Raw genomic sequence first — 9,292 nt, 5'->3', positions numbered from 1 at the left:
TGGGCTCTACTAATATCCTAGGCATCTTCCATCCTGTCACGACCAACTATCACATAAAAAGAGCTAGCCAATATGAATGACACTCTCAACTTGACTCTAGCCCATTCAATAACACCGTCTGGCACTCAGAGCCAGAAATAAACACCAGCAGCAGCAGAAGAAAAATACAGGTATTCTGACAAGTAAACAGCCTCACTTCACCTCACCTGAACTCACAGTACATATTTCATTTTGCTCTGCTCCCAGAAATTGATCCAAGGAAGAAATTTACTGATAGGGCATCTCAGTTGGAAGAAAAGCTGAACCACACACTCTTTTGTCCCCCTTATCATATTTATGTGTTTTGTTTTTTAAAACAAGGGGCCTTTCTTAAAAGGAAATTCAACCCGAGTATGAACTAACACCAGAGGGGTAAGAAATATGTGGAATGGGTTGAGAGAAAAGAGGAAGAATGATGAAAAGGTGATATTATATGCACAAACTGAAATGTTGAATTGAAACCCCTTTGTACAACTACTTGGGGGTAATAAAGTTACTTAATTAATTAAAAAGAAAAAATGTGGAAGATTAGAGAATTCCTAAAGAACATTTAATAAGTGGTATCATTAGCCAGGCACTGGCAGCTCACAACTGTAATCTTAGCTACTCAGGAGGCTGAGATCTGAGGAAAGAGGTTCAAAGCCAGCCCAGGAGACTCTTATCGCCATTTAACCACCAGAATGCTGTGTCTCAAGTGGTAGGTGTGCCAACCATGAGCAAAAAGGAACAGCATTCAGGTCCTAAATTCAAAAGCCCAGAACCAGGACAGACTGAAGGAAGGGAGGGAGGGAGGGAGGAGGGGAAGGAGGTAGAGAAGAAAGAAGGGAGGGAGAGAAGGAAGGAAAGAGTACCTTTGCTCAGATTGTAAACAGTATTATTTAAGTTCCTAATTTCTCACCTCCCTGAGCTATCCAAGGACCCAACAACTTAAATTAGAGATTCTCATAAAACTAGTCATGAAGACAGAGACTAGCAAATACTGTATGAACACAATTTATGTATGGTAAGAAGCCATTATTAGTTCAAGTAAACCATTTTCCCCTGTACATTCATAATGAATTACCCTCATCTAGTGACTTGGTTCTAAATTCTTTATTCTCATGTCCCAGGGTGACAGTAAATGAACACTGCTAATTAGCACTGCTGGCTTATCTGAGAGGAGATTGTGAATAATTGGAGGAAGTGAAATTTGCCTGGAATGTGAGTTCAGGGCAGGCCACAGGAAAAAGCTAGGTTTCCATTGCTGTAAAAATCCTTTAAAAATCCATAGAAGAAACGTGAGTGGTGGAGATACCAAGGTCTACAGATGACTGGGCTGCCTCCTCTAGGGAATGCATAACCTGTACCCAGATCCTTTCAGCAAGGGCCTTCCTGTGCCCAAATCCACGCAAGTGGAGCAGAGGGCATACAGAAGCCAGGTCCAACAGATGTCAGCTTCTTCTCTACCAACTAGTTCACAGACCACAAAGTGAAAGCAGGAAGTTCTCATTCCCCTCCCTTGTGCTGTTCAAATAATTCCTCTGAACTCTTGAAACACTTTGTAGATCATTAATCAGTTGTGAACCCTGGGCTCTTCCCTGACTTGAGGTGAAATGCCAGTGGGAGTACAATAGAAATACTGGCAGAGGGAATCCATCAGATTCCCTTTACATACAACTATTGCTGATTCTTGATTCTAAATCCTAAAATTCACTAACTCTTCTAAGGGGCTATGTTCTAGACAGCATTTGTAAGTGTCCATGCCACTCAATTTGGAACACCCATTTGCCAATGGCTTCATAGTAATAATTGACTTTGGTGTCTAGCCATGAGGGGAAAAGTGACCCAAACACCTAGAGGGTTACTTGACACATAATCAATACATAAGGCCATTTCCCGAACAAAACAACAACACTAAAATTCAGCCCTAGCCCTGATAAATGGAAAACCATCCTAAAATCTCCAAAAAACAGCATTTTAGAGAATCTCATCATGTTACAGATAAGGGAGATAAAAGTTACATGACTTAAAGCCTTTCAACTAGTATCTTCTGGAACTAGGAATGAAATCTCCAGATACTGGAGTTCAAGGTAATATTCAGGCAACAAGCAGAACTATACGGTTAACATGACCCATTTTCCAAAGCAATTTTCATAATAATTAAACATTTTAAATTTCTAAATTAAAACAAGTCTCTTCAAGAAAATCTCACATCTGTGGAAGTGTTCAGAGGCATGTTCCTAAGCCATAAATACGAGGACTACACTATAAAATAACTACCAGCAACTACACGTGGCTTCTGAATAATAGTAATGTGGCTAGTCCAAACTGAGATATTCTGTATGTACAACATATTTCAGATTTCAAAGTCTTGCTACAAAATAATGAAATAGTTCAATGATTTTACTAGCTATATAATTAAAATAGTTTAGATAAGTTGGTTTAAATAAGATACATAATTAAAATTAATTTCATCTACTCTTCTTTACTATTGTAATATCGACACTAATAAGATGGAAATTTAATGGGGGTGAGTTTGACTAGACCACAACTAAACCAGAAGGCAGACCTTAGGGCAGTTCAACAGCCAGGTTCTCTTCTTTCGGGCACATAGCAGGACTATACATTTCTGTCTCCTCTGAATTTAGGTATGCTTCTGTAACTTGCTTTATTCTATGCAATGAAAGAAAGAGAGGGATGTTCTCCCCTAGAGGGTGAATTTAGTAGCCTCTGAACAAAACTCTCTCCTCGAGACTGTGGAGACTGATCTCCTCCTGACCCATCTTATATATGGAATATAAACACAAAATGAAGCTTGCTTCTTTTTTTTTAAAGCAATTGAGAGTTGAGAGTTGTTGTCGGAATTTTATTCTTTTTCCTTGCAATGCTGAGGCTTAAACTAAGGGCCCCATGTTTGTTAGGCAAGTGCTCTACCACTAAGGTATATACTTCCAGCCCCTGGGTTTGGGGACTGCTAATTTCTGTTTCACTATATGACATATTGCTAAGTATAGCTTTCTGTGGTAAAGGCATACAGAGAACTATGCCATACCAGCAGTTCCCAAATTCGCTTAAACACAAAACACTTTGGAAGGTGAAATTTGATGACAAGAAGGATATAAATGAAAGCTCATTATCTAATACATGTCTAGATTACATTAATGGAGACAGCAAAAATGGTCACATTGATCAACCACTTGAGCCAAGGACTAAGATTTCATTTGTAAAATGAAAAAAAAATATTATGTTACAAATAAATGATACCAAAATTATATTTTACTTTTAAAAATAAATTATGCTTCACCAAATTTTGTGTGATGTGTTTGTGATTTATTCAAAAGCATGAGGCTGCCTAATATTAGAAAATTATGGTACTAGCCAGGTACCAGTGACTTGCATCTATAATTTTAGTTGTTCAGGAGGCTAAGATCTGGAAGACTACAGTTCAGAGCCAAGCCCCAGACATTCTGAGAGATTCTATCTCCAAATACCCAGCAAAAAGATAGTGATAGAACACTAGCTGAAAAAAAGCATATGGCCCTGAGTTCAAACCACATAAATAGTATAACAAGACAGAATACACACACACACACACACACACACACACACACACACACACACACACCTAATTTCTCCAGTACTGTAGATATGGCCAGTGACCTTTGGTATGTTTAAGGACTATAAAGGCATGCCTCTACAAATTGTTACTATTTCATCCTGAATAGCTGTTTTTGTCTTTTTGTTGATGTTAGAAAATAAAGTCACTTTGCCCCATCTACTGTGAGAATGAAGACCATTCTCAGCTATCAGGCTGTCAACATTCCAGAAAATGTTAACGTCACTCTGAAGGGACACACCGTAATCAAGAAGGGCATGAACCTTGCAGAGGGATTTCAACCACGTCAATGTAGAACTCAGTCAACCTTGGAAAGCCAAAAGAGAGAGAGAGAGAGAGAGAGAGAGAGAGAGAGAGAGAGAGAGACTCCAGGGTGACAAATGGTAGGGAAACTGAAAGTAACTGGCCACTGTGAGCACTATCTGTAGTCATGTACACAACATGATTAAGGGTGTTACAAGATGAGGTCTGTGTATGCTCACTTCCCCATCAATGTTGTTATTCAGGAGAATGGGTCTCTAGTTGAAACCTAAAACCTCTTGGGTGAGAAATACATCCAAAGAGTACAGATAAGGACAGGTATTGCTTGTTCCATATCTGAAGCCCAGAAAGGAATCAATCCTTGAAGGAAATGATAATGAACTCGTCTCAAATTCAGCTGCTTTGATTCAGCAAGCAACAACAGTTAAAAACAAGGATATCAGAAAAATTTTGGATGGTAACTGTTTTCTGAAAAAGGAATAGTTCAACAGGCTGATGAATAAGATCTAAGTTATTAACCCATCTTCAGAAACTCCATCCAGAATCCTGATAACTAATTTGTGATATTTCAATGATGCAATAAAAGAATGCTATTGAAAAAGAATGAAAGAAAACAAAGTCTACTGAGTTTTCATTTTCACTTTGAAACAATCATTGCTTTGCTTATAAAGACACAGTTCAAAGCTATCAAACTTTTTGTGCCAGTACTGGGGCTTGAACTCAAGGTCCTAAACTCTCACTTGTTTTTATCACTCAAGGCTGAGGCTCTACCACTTGAACCATACCTCCACTTCAGGCTTTTTGGTGGTTAATTGGAGAAAAGACTCTCATGGATTTGTCTGCCCAAGCCAGCTTTAAACATTAATCCTCAGATCTCAGACTCCTGAATGGCTAAGATTACTAGTGTGAGCTAGCAGTGCCTGGCTATCAAGTCTATCTTTAGACATAGTGATGTGGCTCAGGGGTAGAATATCAGTCTAAGACATACAAGGCCCTAGGTTTGATCTCAGCACTAAATAAATAAACAAATAAATAGTTCTGCATTTAGTTTAAAGCTTTCTTCTTTTCAAAGAAATAAGTGTAGAGAGGATATTTTATGTATAATCAAAACAATATTATTACAAGTTTATTTTTTATTGAGATGTAACATACCACAACTTTAGAGTCATTTTTAGCAGATTCACAAACCATGGAACTATCACTACTAATTTTAGAATATTTTTTATCACATCTCCCCCAAAGAAACCCCACTCTGATTACTAGGCGTCATGTCCCACTTCCCCTGCCCTCCAGTTTTTGGTAAACATTAATTTAGTTTTCTGTCTGCATGGGTCTGACTTCTTGAGGCATTTCTTACAAATGAAATGATGTGAGTCCTTTCGTGTCTGATTATTACTCTTAGTGTAATGTTTCGCAGTGTAACGTCTTCAAGCTCATCCATGCTGCAAAATTTCATTTAATTTGTGAATAATTTCCATGTATTGAGCATATACTATTTTTTGTTTATTCATCCATCAATTGATGGACATTGGAAGGGTTTTCACTTTTGGCTGTTAGGAATAACATTGCTGTGAAAATTCATATGTAGAGATTTCTGGGTTTCAGTTTCCTTGGTTGAAATATATGAGTTTCTTTTTCCTGGATACCAATGGCTTGTAATCCTAGCTACTCAGAAGACTAAGATCAGCCAGGCACTGGTGGCCCATGCTTGTAATCCTAGCTACTCAGGAGGGTGAGATTTAAGGATCATGGTTCAAAACCAGCCCAGGCAGGTTTTGAGACTCTTTTCTCCAATTAACTACCCGAAAACTGGAAGTCATGCTGAGACTCAAAGTGGTAGAGTGCTAGCCTTGAGCAAAAGTGCTCAGGGACAGCACCTAGGCCCTGAGTTCAACTTCCCAGCATTCACCTGTTCCCCAGGAGATCAGATGTATGTCAAGCATCTAGATGTTTTGTTTTTTTTTTTTTTCCTCTTCACTGTTCTGCATAGGCAGCATTTACTCAAGTTTGTCTTAGGTAATTGATCTCTCTCTCTCCATATATATATATACACACACATATATATATAATCAATATGTGTGTATATACACATACATACATACATACATAAGCACACACATACACACACACACACACATACACCTCCAGCCCAGCTTTGTTGTTGGTTATTTTGAAGATGGAGTCTTGTGGATTTTTCTGCCTGGGCTGGCCTCAAATTGTGATCCTCTGATCTTAGCCTTTTTTGTCAGTCATTGGGTTGATTCTAGGGGAGTTTATGGTGTCTTACTTGTGTTCTATCCTTCTTTTAACTAGTTTTTCCCAGTCCCTTCCCCAAAATACCTCTCTGTCCTGGGAACTCTTGATCTATGTTGTCTAGAACTACTCTGCAATAGTTTTCTGCCTTGTGCCAGTTTAAGACTCATCTATCACCTTCATTTTTATTTTATGTTATGTGTGCCTGTACATGCAAAGAAGGTAACTAACTCATCATTGACTACATTAGGCAAAATGATTAGTGAATGTTCCAAGTGAAGGGATTTGTTGTAGCATACAACTCTGAAGTAGGTAAGAAAAGCATCAATTAGTAAATAATATTATTACAAAGTAACAGGGATTTTTAGGAATGTCATCCCATTTAATAAGTGCTAAATTATGCCATGCAGCTAATAATAAATACCATTTGGAATTTGGTAATTTTCTTATTTAAGAGGAAATTTGGCTTTTCGTCTTTCAGCTCGGAGGAGGCAAAGGTACAACTTTCTTCGGTCGCCCCGAATCCGGGTTCATCCGACACCAGCCACCTCTGTCATGCCGCCTAAGTTTGATCCCAATGAAATCAAAGTCGTGTACCTGAGGTGCACCCGTGGTGAGGTCGGCACCACGTCCGCCCTGGTCCCCAAGATCGGCCCCCTGGGTCTGTCTCCAAAAAAAGTAGGTGATGACATCGCCAAGGCGACAGGGGACTGGAAGGGTCTGAGGATTACAGTGAAGCTGACCATTCAGAACAGACAGGCCCAGATAGAGGTGGTATCTTCTGCCTCTGCCTTGTTTATCAAAGCCCTAAAGGAACCACCAAGAGACAGAAAGTAACAGAAAAACATTAAACACAGTGGAAACATCTCTTTCGATGAGATTGTCAACATTACCCAGCAGATGTGGCACCAATCTTTAGCCAGAGAACTTTCTGGAACCATTAAGGAAATCCTGGGCACTGCTCAGTCTGTGGGGTGTAATGTTGATGGCCACCACCCTCATGACATCATAGATGACATCAACAGTGGTGCAGTGGAATGCCCGGCTAGTTAAGAAGCACAAGAGAAACTATTTCAATAAAAAAACATCAGATAACCAAAAAAAAAAAAAAAAAGAGGAAATTTGGTACCATCATTTTCTTGTTTTGTCTGATGTTACTGGGTCTGAACTCAGGGCTTCATGTTTGTTAGGCATGTGCTCTATTACTTGAGCAACACCTCCAGACCATTTTTTAGATAATGGTATCACACTTCTATCTACATAATGGTATCACACTTCTGTTCCAGCAAGCCTCAGACCAAAATCCTCCTACCTACACTTCCTGTGTAACTGGATTGCAGACACACTCAGCTTATTTAGTAAGATGAGGTTTCACTAACTTTCTTCCAGGACTGGCCTCAAACTATACTCCTCCTGATCGCCAGCTTCCAAGTAGCTAGGACTACAGTGTGAACCATTGTGCCCCCAGCCCCATCCCCCACTAAATACTATCATGCATAGAACAACTTTAGCCAACCATGGAATCCAATTTGGGAAATAAATGTATAGTGCATTTCCTTTAAGCTTAAAATCATAAAGTACCTTCAATTAGTCCCAAATGAGGTGTCAGGAGAGTTAAGCTTGTTGCAGAAACAAACAGCTCCTAAACAGAATTGGCTCAGAACACCAAAGGTTGGTTTGTCATTTGGCTAAACACCTGTGTAGATTGCACCCCACTACCAGAGCAGCACTCTTAGCAGCATGTCAGCCAGAGAAGAGAACAAGATGAACCACTAACTAGCTCCTTCTTCGCAAAGTGATACCCACTATCACCCTTGGACACTGTAATGCATTATCCAAGAAAAGCATATTGATTGATTGATCCCACTGAGGGTGAAGGTGCACCTGCTGTCAGTCCATGATGGGACTGTGGTACCCAGGAAACCTGGAGTCTTAAAGCACAGAACTTTGCTAAATAATAGTACAACAGTGTTTGTTTACAGATGTAACATCACAGGATTTTTGTGGCTAAGTGACTATTGTTTCTGCTTGGAACAAAAAAATGCATTCCCTATTTTGTTATTTTAGATACATCTGTGATTTAGTTGCAACATCTGGAACCTGTTGAAGTCAACTGTTTTTACAAAAAAATTTCTAATATTTTGTATTATAAAGATGACTATTAAACAGAGGCTGTTTGATATAAAATTCAGTGTTCAGTATTAGGAAGAAAACAGCTTTGTCTAATTTGTGACTTGAAACAAAAGCTTTGGGGATATTGGATTTGGGAAAAAAATTGTTTTTACTTGTCAGTCTGCACAAAAACCCATTAAACATTTGGCTGGTGCATTAGCAGAGTAGCACTCCTTGTAAACAATGAGCAGTCATGCAAATTCAAATAATTTTATATTTATAATATATCCAAGCAAGCACACACACGTGTGCAGGGCTTGAACTGGGTCCCTTAGCTTTCTGGTTCAAAGCTGGCACTCTAACAATTGAACTGTTGCAGAAGTGCAGACTAGCAAGATCATGATTATTTTTTAGACCCAAACCAGGCTAGTGCTAGAAAGAAGTTTGGATCCCAAGGGAGGGGAGACTCTAGGTTTTATACAACTTGGTTACACACAAGTAGGCATTAATTAGATATACACCCTGTCAGTTGTCTGACATCAACTTCTGACCAAGTGGTCAATTTCTTTCTAGTTGTGCTGAAATCAGGAAGTACTGATTCTACCCTTTTTGTATTACCTTATGGATTTCCTGTTATCCAGTCAGATAGCCCCACCTAGTCTGTCCCCAACCCACATTCTAGCAACAACCCCACACCAGGCTACATTTGCACAACAGGATGGAGGCTACATTCCATCAACGGGATGCTAGAAAGTCCCTTTGCCAAGAGGTGTAACTTTGATCTACTTCAGAGCCACAACTCCACTTCTTTTAAAGTTCATTAAGGGAATATTTATAATTTGGTAGTCTACATGCTTTAAAAATGTGTTAAACTTTCTTGTAAGATAAAATCAAAATCCAACTTATACACTGTTCCATGTAGATCAAAGTTGGTGTCTAGAAGGTGAAAGTTGATTTGTAATAAATGCTTAAAGAGAGTGAAATTAAGAAACACATACTGAATGGCCAAATACGCTTTTTCATGATTTCCTG

General features: G+C 39.0%; 2 pseudogenes; both read left to right on the top strand.

Moving 5' to 3' along the window:
* The first annotated feature begins 3,804 nt into the window (after positions 1 to 3,804).
* On the top strand, positions 3,805 to 4,496 carry LOC122108145 (annotated as a pseudogene).
* Positions 4,497 to 6,644: 2,148 nt separating this feature from the next.
* LOC122108036 lies at positions 6,645 to 7,240 on the top strand (annotated as a pseudogene).
* The last annotated feature ends 2,052 nt before the right edge of the window (positions 7,241 to 9,292 follow it).

Source organism: Dipodomys spectabilis, unplaced genomic scaffold (assembly GCF_019054845.1).
Source record: "Dipodomys spectabilis isolate Male_0828 unplaced genomic scaffold, ASM1905484v1 ptg000054l, whole genome shotgun sequence".
Taxonomy (NCBI): Eukaryota; Metazoa; Chordata; class Mammalia; order Rodentia; family Heteromyidae; genus Dipodomys; species Dipodomys spectabilis.
The sequence above is the reverse complement of the archived record's forward strand: the minus strand, read 5'-3'. Positions and strand labels throughout refer to the sequence as shown.